The following is a 14178-nucleotide window of genomic DNA, read 5'->3' on the forward strand; positions in this document are numbered from 1 at the left end:
CTGTGCCCCTTTTTCTAGTGACATGCCCCTCTATGCCAAGAGCTGCAGGGAAGTGGGAGAGGTGTCAACATTACCTCGTCCCTTAGCTGCTGAGAAGACCTTCAGGGTTTATGAAACCTTCACATCTCTGGAGAGGTGTAGAAAGGTTCCAGCACAGAGAGCATCTGACTTATAATGTGCAATTGGATCACGTGGATAAACAATATTTGAAATAGTTTCATTTTTAAAGCTGTGCGTGTTTATATACATATTTTTCTGGGAAGTATTTGAAGTCTTCCAAAGAACATCTCCCCAGATATATAGTGTCTGGGGCTGGCTGCTGATTGTTGAGGAAGATCTTTACTCTGAATAGTGGAGATGGCGTGGACTTGAAAATCTAATCAGTGCCATGACCCTGCACTTGACACATGAAGAATTTCACGGCTCACAGTGAAGTAGCCAAGGGGTCACACGAGAGCAGCCAGGCATCTAGGCACAGACCCAGATACTGCTGCTGGCAAATCATTTCAGAGCTTGGTCACTGCCAGGCACATCCCATGTGGAATCGGGGGTCTGGGCTTGAGGATAGAACAGAACCAGAAGGGAGGCAAAATGAAGCATATTGAGCATACTATGCACTACCAGTGACAGAAAAAGGCAGTGCCAAATTAGCCCTGCACTAACATGCCTGTGCCAATTGGATATGCAGATGTTTTGCCATGGTACCTTTGAGATGAGAAATCTTAATAAGCATGCGAGGGTGTGCAGTTTTGCTGTTAAAAAAATGCTGTTACAAAACCGAAGTTGCAACAGAGGTTATTCAGATTGTATTTCACGCCGGCTACATAACCTACAAGGGGCAACTGAGGTGAGGACACTGGAACAAGTATTGCAGTCTTGGGTTGCAGAATAGCCATCTGGCTGTGCAATTCAGCTCTGTTATGACAGCGTATTCCCATGGAGGGAGGAATTTAGGCCCAGATGTTCAAAGGTATTTGCTCAGCATTGCAATGCCTAAATGTTTTTGAAGCTGTAACCGCCCTACCACCCCTTTTATCCCTAAGAAGGGGAGTAGGGGGGGTTGTGGGTCCGATGCCCCTAGTCCTACCAGTCCTAGGACATCTGGCCCTTCTGCCGTCGGGCTCCCTAGCCCGTCTCTGTTGGACACTTCCTGTCATGCGTGCTCTCCCGGGCGGAAGAGGGGACGGGGGGCCTGGGCCCACCCTCACTCATGGGCCCCAGCCCAGAGCCCTGAGGACTCAGACTGCCTGACAGTCTTGGTCCGGCTGATGGGGGTGTGCCCCTAAACACGCCAGCCCATGGGCTTCATCACCGCCCTGTCCTGGGCTACTTCCTTTCTCTCTTCCGTGCTCCCTACCAGCAGCGTCTGGTCTCAGCAGGGAGGCAGCTCTGGGTGCGTCCGTAAGTCTCCTGGCGGGTCTATCCTCTCCGTCTGCTGGCCGCCCCCGTCCTCTGCTGGCCGGCGGCTTTTAAAGTTCCCGCCGTGCCGGGACACCGGGGTCTGTCCCGCCCTCCGCGTTGTCCGGTCAGCTGATTGGCCCCTCCCCCTGTCAGCGCCGGCTTCAGCGCTCCTCCGGCAGCGCCTCCGCGTTCCCCTAGCTGAGCTGTGCTTCCACTCAGCTGAGCCACGGCATTGCCCAGCTGAGCCGCGGCTTGGAAGCAGCCGACGCACGGCCGGTAGGTGTTCCGCGGCCCCTCTGCAAGGGCGCACTCCCCCTGGGGCTTAGTGCGGGGTCTTGGTGCCCCATCACAGAAGCCTAAATCTCATTTTCAGAAATGATTTAGGCTCTTAGGAATTTAAAAACTAGGGAATACAACGTATATAGGGCTACTGTAAGGTGGGTGCATGGCTGGTTGGCTAGCTGTTCTCAGAGGCTACGTCTAGACTACAAGTCTCTTTCAAAAGAGACTTTTTCAAAAGTATCTTTTTTGAAAGTATCTTTCGAAAAAGCCTCTTTCAAAAAAGAGCATCTAAACTACAACCGGTACTTGCGAAAAAGCAAGCTGCTTTTTCAAAAGAGAGCACCCAGGCAGTCTGGAGAGCACCCAGGCTTTCGAAAAAGCACAGTTTGCATTACATAGAGCCTCTTTTCGAAAGAGCACTTTCGAAAAAGGCTTTATTCCTCATCAAATGAGGTTTTCTGCAGTTGAAAAAACTGCTGCGTTCTTTCAATTTGCTTTTGAAAGAAAACGGCAGCAGTCTAGAAGCAGGGAAATTTTTTTTTTTAAAAGGCTACTTTTAAAAAAAAAAAAAAACCCTGTAGTCTAGACACACCCAGAGAGTAGTTATCAGTGGTTCATAAGAACATAAGAATGGCCGTACTGGGTCAGACCAAAGGTACATCTAGCCCAGTATCCTGTCTGCCAACAGTGGCCAGTGCCAGGTGCCCCATAGGGGATGTACTGAAGACAATGATCAGGCAATTTGTCTCCTGCCATCCATCTCCAGACTTTGACAAACAGAGGCCAGGGACACCATTCCTTACCCCTGGCTAATAGCCTTTTAAGGACCTAACCTCCATGAATTTATCTAACTCTTTTTTAAACTCTATTATAGTCCTAGCCTTCACAGCCTCCTCTGGCCAGGGATTCTACAGGTTGACTGTGCGCTGTGTGAAGAAGAACTTTCTTTTATTAGTTTTAAACTTGCTACCCATTAATTTCATTTGGTGTCCTCTAGTTCTTCTATTATGGGAACTAATAAATAACTTTTCTTTATTTGCCCTCTCCACACTACTCATGATCTTATATACCTCTATCATATCCCCCCTCAGTCTCCTCTTTTCTAAACTGAAAAGTCCCAGTCGCTTTAGCCTTTCCTCATATGGGCCCCGTTCCAAACCCCTACTCATTTTAGTTGCCCTTTTCTGAATCATTTCTAATGCTAAAATAACTTTTTTGAGGTGAGCAGACCACATCTGTATGCAGTACTCAAGATGTGGGCATACCATAGTTTTATATAGGGGCAGTAAGATATTCCTTTTTTAATAATTCCTTTTAAATCTATCCCTTTTTAAATAATTCCTAACATCCTATTTGCTTTTTTGACTGCCGCTGCACACTGCGTGGATGTTTTCAGAGAACTATTCACGATAACTCCAACATCTCTTTCCCGATTAGCTGTAGCTAAATTAGCCCCCATCATATTCTATGTATAGCTGGGGTTATTTTTTCCAATGTGCATTACTTTACACTTATCCACATTACATTTCATTTGCTATGTTGTTGCCCAATCACTCAGTTTAGTGAGATCTTTTTGAAGTTCTTCACAGTCTGCTTCTGTCTTGACTATCTTGAACAGTTTAGTATTATCTGCAAACTTTGCCACCTCACTGCTTACCCCTTTCTCTAGATCACTTATGAATAAGTTGAATAGGATTGGTCCTAGAACTGACCCTTAGGAAACACCACTTGTTACCCCTTTCCGTTCTGAAAATGTACTATTTATTCCTAACCTTTATTTCCTGTATTTTAACCAGTTCTCAGTCCATGAAGGAACCTTCCCTCTTATCCCATGACAACCTAATTTACACAAGAGTCTTTGGTGAGGGACCTTGTCAAAGGCTTTCTGGAAATCTAAGTATACTATATCTACTGGATCCCCCTTGTCCACATGTTTGTTAACACCTTCGAAGAACTCTAATAGATTAGAAAAACATGATTTCCCTTTACAGAAACCATGTTGACTTTAGTCCAACACATTATGTTCTTCTATGTGCCTCACAATTTTATTCTTTACTATTGTTTCAACTAATTTGCCCGGTACTGAAGTTAGACTTACCAATCTGTAATTGCCAGGATCGCGTCTAGTGCCCTTTTTAAATATTGGCGTTATGTTAGCTGTCTTCCAGTCCTTGGGTGCAGAAGCTGAGTTAAAACCACAGTTATTAGTCCCACTATTTCACATCTGAGTTCCTTCAGAACCCTTGGGTGAATGCCATCCGGTCCCGGTGATTTGTTACTGGTAAGTTTTTCTATTTGTTCCAAAAGCTCCTTTAATGACACTTTAGTCTGGGACAGTTCCTCAGATTCATCACCTACAAAGGACAGTGCAGGTTTGGGAATCTCCCTAACATCCTCAGCTGTGAAGACTGAAGCAAAGAAATCATTTAGTCTGACTGCAATGGCTTTATTTTCTTGATTGCATTTCACAGTCATGGTGGAAGGGCATAACTCGTGGGGTTCACCAGGGATCAGTTCTGGAACTGGTTGTGTTCAATATCTTCATCAACAATTTAGACAATGGTATAGTGAGTGTGCTTCTAAAGTTTGCAGATGATACCAAACTGGGAGGGGTTGCAAGTGCTTTGGAAGAGTATATACAAAACTATCTGCACAAACTGGAAAAATGGCTTGAGGTAAATAGGATGAAATTCAATAAGGAGAAATGCAAAGTACTCCACTTAGGAGGGAACAAACAGTTTCACACATACAAAATGGGAAGTGACTGTCTGGGAAGGAGTACAGCAGAAAGAGATCTAGGGTCATAGTAGAGCACAAATTAAATATGAGTCAAGTTTGACACTGTTGCAAAAAAAGCACACAACATTCTGGGATACATTAACAGGAGTGTTGTAAGGAAGAAATGGGAAGTAATTCTTCGGCACTCTTTGCACTAATTAGGCCTCAACTGAAGTACTGTGTTCAGGAAAGATGGAGAAACTGGAGAAGGCCCTGAGAAGAACAACAAAAATGATGAAAAGCCTTGAAAACAAGTCCTATGAGGGAAGACTGAAAGAACTGAGTTCGTTTAGTTTGGAAAAGAGAAGACTGAGAGGGGACATGGTAGCAGCTTTAAAGTACCTGAAAGGTTTACAAGAAGGAGGGAAAAATATTATTCTCCTTCACCTCTGATGATAGGACAAGAAGCAATGGGCTTAAATTGCTGCATGGAAGATTTAGGAAAAACTTCCTGTAAGGTGGTTAAACACTGGAAGAAATTGCCTAGGGAGGTTGTGGAATCTCAGTCACTAGAGAAATTTAAGAGCAGGTTAGACAAACATTTGTCAAAGATGACCAAGATGGTGCGTGGTCCTGTCACAAGTGCAGGGGGGGCTGGACTTGTGACCTCTTGAGGTCCCTTCCAATTCTAGTATTCTATGATTTTATGAGAAATATCTGTTGATATGTCAATGGGATCTGGGCTCCTAAATGCCTAAATCCCTTTGAAAAATAATTCAATTTAGGCTCCTAAATCACTGAGCCCTGCAATGCTAAAATACCTTTAAAAATCTGGGCCTAAACCCACAATGTGAGGTGCTCAAATAGATCTGTGGCATTTTCTAATGGAAAGGAAATATGGTCTAGTGCTTAAGTCACTGGAGTGGGTCTCCAAAGACTTTGGCTCCATTCCTGGCTTTCCCAGATATTTCTAATATGACATGAGTCACAATCTATCCTGGGTCTCAGTTTTCCATCTGTAAAACAATGAGACTAATCCCTAACTTGAAAGGGAGTTGTAAGGATAAAATCTATACATAACTGTGAGACATGAACAGTGAGGAGGACCACAAACGTACCTATTGTTATTTTATAGTGTGGTAGAGCTAAAGACTCCCCTGTATACCTCACTATAAAATAACAGTAATGCAAAGTCAGTGGAAATACAATCTAGAAAATCATAAATAACCACACTGTATTTCATATATTTGTGCAAAATGAATTTGCCCCTGAAAGTACAGGGGCAGAAGTACATGCGTATTCATCCAATTAGGTAACAGAAGACATCTATGTGACTTATGTAAGCAATCAGCTAGGCAACGATGAATCACACTGAGGGTAAATAATGGAAAGGATGAAAACACATTGATCTCAGGCCTGAGCAAATTATTTTGGGTCAGATTTTTGGAGCTTTTTAAATTTTTAGTATTAAAGGTGCAGATAGGTCCTTAGTGAGTGTTTCGGGGGCATCCACGTGCTCATGGGAGTTTTAAATAACTGTAAAATCTGTCCCTTTATAGAAAAATAAGATTAAACACAGTTGGGTTGAATTTTCATTATTTTCCAGTCATGTGACTACTTGTTCTGAGTACCTACCACAGGTAAAATCCATTTTTGCAATATTTCCAGCCTAATTGGCAGCAAGAAGTGCCAGAAATGTCACAAGAAAGTCTATTCTCACATTAGTTTTCCACACTACTTTTTCTGCCTTAAGGATGAAATCCTGGCCCACTGAAATAAAAAATTCCCATTGACTTTAATGGGCCCAGGATTTCATCTTAGAAGTTCAACTAAGTATTCACCTTTTAGGGGCTTAACCAAACATCGTGGAGGCTTCACCTGTAGTAAGGTGAAATTCTGAAACTACTGTGTCTACCTCCTCCCCCTCTCCTCTTGGGCCTATAATAAAGGAAGCTTCAGAAATTCTCCAATGAACTTTTCATGAACTGTTCAAGTAAAAGGATCTACGGGGAATGTAACTCCATATTTTCTGTGCTTAAGAATTCAGCATGAAAATTTCCCTTTGTCCTTGAAAGAAAAATTTTCTAAACATGGATATTATATGGTGCTTGAATCACACTAAAGTACATTTCATACTATTACATGAAGTACTCTCAAACAAGAGAGAATGACTGCCCTGAGAAATGCCTGTTGATATGTAAAAGAGAGAAATGGAGTAATTACAGCATGCATAGATTTGTTCCTCACTGTTTTTTAAAATACCAAGTGGTCAGGACAGTGAATACAAGATTAAATGTTTGGGCTGAAATGATAACTAATGGACATTGTGTTGTGTGTGCTTTACTTTTGGATTTGTATAACATAGAGCTTTTAAAATAGTGGTCTGCATACCACCATATTCCCTGCTTCCCACTGTGCCACAGTTAGCATTAGCCTGTGCTGTTTACTCATAGTAGTAGGTAGTCTTCTAGTAGAGGTATAATAGCCCTAAAGGCATGTCTAGGAAGATCAATCCTACTGTGATCGATCTTCCAGGGTTTGATTTAGTGTGTTTAGTATAGACCCACTATATTGAACTCAGAGGTTCCTCTCATTGGCACCGGTGCAGCTGCTCCTCATGAGGAGTAAGGGAAGCTGACACAAGTATTTACTCTCCTTGGCCTCCCACTGTGTGGACAGCATGGAAGCCTGATTTAAGATACGTCGACTCTAGCTACGTAATTTACGTAGCTGGATTTGCAAATCTTAATTCATCCTTCCATTGCAGTGGAGACCAAGCCTAAGTGTTCTGCACCTAGTTTAGTTTTTATAGAAGGTTCGGAGAGGAACAAATATTGTACAAGTATTAATTTATATGATTCATTTACACTGCATTTTTGCTCACAGAAGAATTTCAAATAGATAGCAAGCTAAATGAATTTCTTTGCTATCCAAAAATATTTGGCAAATTGTTTGGCCACTTTTGTTTCTTTTTAAACTGGGAGATTTGATCAGCAAATATTTGCTCTTTGATTTCTGTTGGCTAACGGTAACCAGTTATACATTGCACTTTTTTCTGGTATCTGATTGGATGAAGGCACACACACTTCTGCCTGAATATAGTCTTAGATTTTAAGGTTTTTAGGGCAGAGATTTCCATTTGCCCTGTATTTGTACACTGCCTTTCACTAAAAGTTACCACAACTTACATGATAACAACAACAGTCTTACATTTTGTTTCAGCTACACCAGACTAACATTAGCTACATAGCTACATTTCTATCACTATGAGAATTTAGCTTTTTTATCATTAATTTTCCATGAAGTTTTGACATTGCACCACTAAAATATAATTGTCAGAAAGGCTGTGGAAAATAGGGATGGCTGGAAAATTTCAGTGACTAAATGGAAACCGTGTCTGTCTCTCCTTTTAATTTTCTAATTTTCCAGCAAACAGGGGATGAAGAAAGTAAATGTGTTTAAAAATATGGGTGAAGAGAGAGGTTGTACTGCAGTGCATGCCCAAATGTAGTTTAATTCTTTATTGCAGTGCTTTAAGGCCATATCTTGTCTGTGCCACCCTGTTCACCCACACAGCGGATTTTTGGTCCCTCTGTTTAGCATGATGCAGTGTTTGGTGTACCAGTAGAAATGACACAGTCCTAACAGTAATTGAATTCTCCATTTCAACAGCAATATTAGTGATGAAATATGGAAGCCACAGATAAGACCTGTACTGTATTGTAACTTTAGTACATTAGTCAACAGGATACTAGTAGTAAGCAGTTCTGGGGAAAATTGGTAATCCAAAAGGGCTTTCATACTGCTTTTCAAAACCACTGTCTGATGTGCCTCCCCATTAGGATATATAAAACCCATAAAACCTCTAAGAAATAAAAAGGGACTATATTTTCTTTCTTTCTTTATGACTCCTTAGCAAGTCCATCTTTTATTCCTACATCCAAACAACAGGGGTATTTTTACGTCCTCTCCTGTGGACTTAACTCAGAGGCTGGTAGTTTGCTGTTAACTTTAATAATGATTGGATATAAGTCTGCATGTGACCTCTCTGGTGTTTCATACCCTGCTGCCTATCTCTTTTGGTGCTCAGTGCTACTCAGTTGTCAGACAAAGCGTGTGACTATCAACAGCTGGACTCTGGCACAGCTTGTTTTCTTTGCTTAAATTTCCCATGCCTACATTTGTCCCCTTTTTAAAAATGAGCATATGTAGTGGGAGCTGCAGTATTTTCAGAATGTTCTAATTATATCTTATGTTGCGTAACATGATGACATAATCATTTGAGGATAATTTATACTTTGCTACTTCCCAGGCTGTTTTGCGAAGTACACGACTCTGGCAATAATTCCAAATTGAGTCTTTTTTTCATAATTTATTAGCAATTCAAAGAACAATACAATGTCAACATTTAAGTGGCCATATGTGAGCAGAAATGAGGACAAAAATGACATCAGTATTGCCCTTTGTACATTCATGTTCAACCTTTCTGTCAGTAACTGGACATGCACAGCCTACCTAGCATTGGCTAAACCCAATAACGCTTAATTTCTTTCAACAACTCTCCTTCACTTCATCATAATGTATAGGCCTCCTGTGTTCACTGATGAGTGTGGCAAAAGCAGATTTTGCTGCATTCATAGGCATACTGGCTGCTCAATGTAATGTTTACACCAAATCCATGGACTTCACACAACACAACAGACTCAGTTACTAGTTAAATCACATACCTGTCTTAGACATTTGGAGAGCTAAAACTAAAATGTAGGTGTCCTTAAGTTCCATAAAACCAGACTTCTTCCACCAAAGCTAATGGAGATTTCTTCTGGATGCCAGTAGTAGTAGGCCATTATCCTCCTTGTAGTCCAACCATTACATGTACACACAGTACTAAATAATGGTGGCTTACATTATGTCTCTAACTGAACAGTGCACTCTTTTTCAACCATGTAACATACAACATATGAGGAATCATTTGGTTCATGTGCAAGGGATGACAAGCAATCAGAAAATTTCACTTTATGCAATTTCCCTGAAATGCTTAGGAGCTCTACTATATATGTCTGAGCTTTTGTGGTCTTTATAATAATTTGACTGCTAGTCATGTGACTCACTTGGAAACTTCACAGTATCTGGATTTTTGACAGAAGTCTTTATATTCCATCATGCCAAATCCCCGATATAGGTGTCTAAATTTGTGAATTGGTAGCATGATTCTTCTGCTGAAAGGGAGTAATTACAGCTCATTCTGCTAATACATCTTTAAATGCTTACACGTGGAACTTAGGTGCTAACATTTCTCATGAAAGATGTGTTAAAAGAAGTTATAGCTGAATGGTAAGCAATCTTCTCAGTGAAATGGCCACCTACTTGCTTGTTGTTATTTATTTAATTACATATTATGAGGGAGTTTAAGTAGCAGCAATCCTAAATATTCCCTCCAATATTCCTTTCTAGGCTAACTTTGAAACCTGGTTTCAAATGTAGCCTGTGTCTGCAGAAACAAGAAGTCCAGTGGCACCTTAAAGATGAACAATTTTATTATGGGATAAGCTTTCATGAGTTGCAACTCACTTCATCAGCTGCATGAAGGGAAAGAAAAAGAAACAGAAAGTAGGGGTACAGAGATGGGAGTGTTAGAGCCAAGCTAATTCTATCAGTTTGGATGTGGATAAGAAAGTGAGAATACTGAAAGTGGAAAATGACCTATGGTCATGAGTGAGCCATTCCCAATCTCAATTCAGATGCTTTCTGATGGGGTCAAATTTGCATGTGAATTCCCACTTAGCAGTTTCATAGAATCCTAGAGTTGAAAGAGACCTCAGGAGTCATCGAGTCCAATCCCTCTGCTAAAAGCAGGGCCAATCCCAACTAAATCATCCCAGCCAGGGCTTTGTCAAACTACGACTTAAAAACCTCTAGGGATGGAGATTCCACCACCGCCTGGGTAACCCATTTTAGTGCTTCACCTCCCTCCTAGTGAAATAATGTTACAGCCTGGTTTTGTAGGGTTTTGTTTGTTTTCTTTTGTTTTGTTTTTTGCATGGCAACTTTGAAGTCTGTAACTGTGTCCAGGGAGGTTAAAGTGTTCTCCCACCAGTTTGTGTATGTTGCCATTCTTGATGTCTAATTTGTGTCCATTTATTCTGCTGCATAGATACAGTCCAGTTTGTCCAACAGATATGGCATTGCTGGCACAAGATGGCATACATTACATTAGTAGATGTGCAAGTGAATGGGCCTTTGATGGTATAGCTGATGTGGTTAGGTCCTATGATGGTGTCGCTAGGGTAGATGTGTGGAGATATTTAGCAAGGGAGTTTTTTTGCAGGGGATTAGTTTGTGGGTTAGTATGTCTGTTGTGGGGTGTGTGAACAATGATGAGTATGTTTTTCAGGTTGGGGGGCTGTCTATAAACGAGGAGTGGTCTGCCTCCCAATGTCTGTGAGAGCAAAGATTTTTCATCTAGGATAGGTGGTAGATCCTTGATGATATGTTTGAGAGGTTTTCACTGGGGGCTATAGGTAATGGCTAGCTGCATTCTATTGCTTTCTTTGTTGTATCTGTCCGGCAATAGATGACTTGGATCACAATGATGCAATCCTTCAGCTAAAGAATTCTTCCTGCACATTATTTCTACTTAGGGGAAAATCACTCAAAAAGCAATTTCAGGACACAACTTGAACACACATTTGGTTGAAAACACCAATAATAATAATAATACACCCACAGCCTTCAAAATATGCTATAAAAAGCTATGTTTGAGTTATAGAAAGGAAGAAAAATCTTCACTCCATTATATTTGCACTCCTCCCATGTTTGACTTATGACGTTTGGGTAGGGAAGTAAGTGTGGTGGACAGGCTTTTTTAATTAAATGCTTGATGATACAAAATGCGTAAGTATGCCCTTGGATGGAAATGCTTTTACCAAAGCAATGAAACTGCATGGCAAAGCCATAAAACATCTCCTGTAGTATACACACAAGATTCTGAAGAGACAACCTCAAATTGTCATGCTCTAGTGCATTCTTTGTTAAATCCATAGTCTTAAAATGCAATTAGGAAATTTAACCTAAAACCACTATTCTTTAATAAGAACAAATGTACTGGTAACAACTGAAATTGCTCTCTCTCGCAATCATGAGACAACGTTGAAAGTGGCACTGGGTTAGTTGGATTTATAAACTGACAGCAGCATAATTGTATTATAGGTACAATATAAATTGTATAGTGTGGGTATTGCTTTTTTAACTCCACCAGAGCCGATCCCAAGCCCGGATTAGAAAGAAGGAGGGCTGGTTGATGGTGTAGTTTCCCTTCACTGTGAAATATATATGAGCTAAAGAAACTACTCGCATTACCACGAAATCTTTGCCTCGTCCTGAAGATGGAGGGCATTTCGATACAAATTATGTTGAAAGCCCTTGGAAAGTTAACCACCCAAAGGGCAAAAGTAATACTTCTGATATCCTTGGGGTGTGTGAGGTTTGATGGAACGATCAAGATTTGATAATATCAGAGGACAAAAGAAGATTTGTTTTAGGTGGAAGTAAACATGAGCAGGGAGTTAAAATTATAATGAATGCAGCTAGGAAACAGTCACTAATGGCCTGGCAGCCAGTATCAGAAAGGATACTCACAGCAAGATTTAAATCCAGACATACAAAAAGTATGATTGTACAAGTTGCCCAGATTTGGAAGAGGATGGGAAGCAGTTATAGGCCCCCACGCAACTGGAACATTATTAAGTTATGGTACAAGAATCCTAGAACTTAGTGTGGAAAACAATATTAGTATTTGCAATTCATATTTTCAGTACAAAAACATTCACAAAAAGACCTGGGTATCACCAGAGAGTCGAATACAGAATGAAATAGACTATATATGTATCAGTAAAAGATAGAAAACATCTGTGATAGATGCTAGCGCTTTTAGAGGAGCAGACATAGGGAGTGACCACTGTTTACTGAAGGCAAGCATTAAAGTCAATCTTAAAAAGCTGGAAAAGAATGTTGACAGACTCAAGCCGTTTGACATAAAAAAAGCTGCAAGATTCTGAACTACAGAATGCGTACCACATTGAGCTGAAAACTGATTTGAGGCTCTCACAGACTATGAAGTAAATGCCATAGAGAAATGTTGGGACCATTTAAAAATAGCAGTCATTGAAGCAACTGAAATGACAATTGGTAGAAAAGGAGGGACTGTCAAAAAACCATGGATCTCAGCACAACCATTGGAACCCACTGATCAGAGGAGAAAACGAAAAACTGAAGTGCTTCAAAATAAAGAGGAGGAAACAAAGTGAATTTATAGAAATCTTGACAAAGAAATAAAGAGATGCTGTAAAAAGAATGAACAATTGGATAGGCCAAAGAAGCTGTAGATGCAAAACACAGGAATGATACTAGAACTGTTTATATTATCTTGAAATAGCTAGCAGAGTATGAGTTAAATTCCAGTAGATTCTTAATAAAAAGGGACATTTGGTGAAACTCTTAAGACTCAAGAAGAACAAGAGAACAAATGTCGAACACTTCAAAAATTGCTTAACCAGCTTCAGATCGACAAAGAGGAACTGCCAGAATTAGACATCAATCCATCTCAAATCAAAGTTGATGAGGTTTTGAAAGCTTTACACGAGCTAAAAAACAACAAGGCACCAGGGCTAGATGGCATTCATCCCAAAATGCTCAAATGTGTGGGTGAAGAGTTGGCAACAGAAATATGTTCATTATGCCATGAAGTATGAAGAGAAGAAAAAGTTCCAGAAGATTGGACATGTGGTACTATTATCAACCATCCAAAAATGGAAGACTTAAGTAACTGCTCAAATTGGAGAGGAGTGACAGTTCTCTCTGTGGGTATGTCTACACTAGCCCCTAGTTCGAACTACGGAGGCTAATGTAGGCATTCAAAGTTTCAAATGAAGCCTGGGATTTAAATATCCCGGGCTTTATTTGCATCTTCCTGTCCGGGCGCCATTTTTAAATCCCCCTAGTCCGAACTAACTGCCCGCGGCTACATGTGGCTGTCAAATGTTAACTCGAACTAAGCCCTTAGTTCGAGTTAACTGTTACAGTTTAACCAAAAACTGATTTTGTTAAAAATAAAATTTTGGTCAGAAAATGTCATTTTGAGTCCCTCCTCCCATTTTTATTTGAAATTTCAAAAATAAACACAATTTCTCTTTTTGTTTAATTTGAGTGAAAATTATCATTTTGGTTTTGAAAACTGAAAAATATTCATAATTGCATATTTGTTTTTTCCTGTTTCCTTGTCTTTGAATGCAGAAACATGAGTGATGTCTAGGTTTTTTATTTTATTTAAAAATTTGGTAAGCACTGTTTTTTTTTTCCTTCTATAAAAGGATTGTTCTATTTTGAGCCCTGAAAAACACTGCATGGTGGAGACACACCCTAAGTCCTTAACTAGCATACTGAATGCATAGAACTATGTTTGCCCTATTCAGCAAAATGACAGTATTGGCAGTGGAGATAAATTGAAATATGTGAGGTTTAACTTATCAGGTCAAGTAAATAACATTCAGCTGGTCATCTTTACTGCCAATGACAGATCAATAACAGTCACCCAATATTTGCTCTTGCTTCTCATTTAGTCATGAATGAGAATGAGCCAGATACATAAATTAGACTCAGGATAATTTAAAAAAAAGTTAACTCTGTTCTATATCATGCACAATAAGGGAAATTGGTCACTTTGCTTATAAACTAGAACTCTGCTTTTGGTAATAAGGCATCGATCATGTAAACTGCTTC

At 40.2% G+C, this 14178-nt stretch overlaps 1 protein-coding gene across 1 annotated transcript in view; it reads right to left on the reverse strand.

Moving 5' to 3' along the window:
• CDH13 (cadherin 13) overlaps nucleotides 1-14178 on the reverse strand; it is a 963918-nt gene that overhangs the window by 68646 nt on the left and 881094 nt on the right. The window lies entirely within an intron of this gene.

Source organism: Pelodiscus sinensis, chromosome 12 (assembly GCF_049634645.1).
Source record: "Pelodiscus sinensis isolate JC-2024 chromosome 12, ASM4963464v1, whole genome shotgun sequence".
Taxonomy (NCBI): Eukaryota; Metazoa; Chordata; order Testudines; family Trionychidae; genus Pelodiscus; species Pelodiscus sinensis.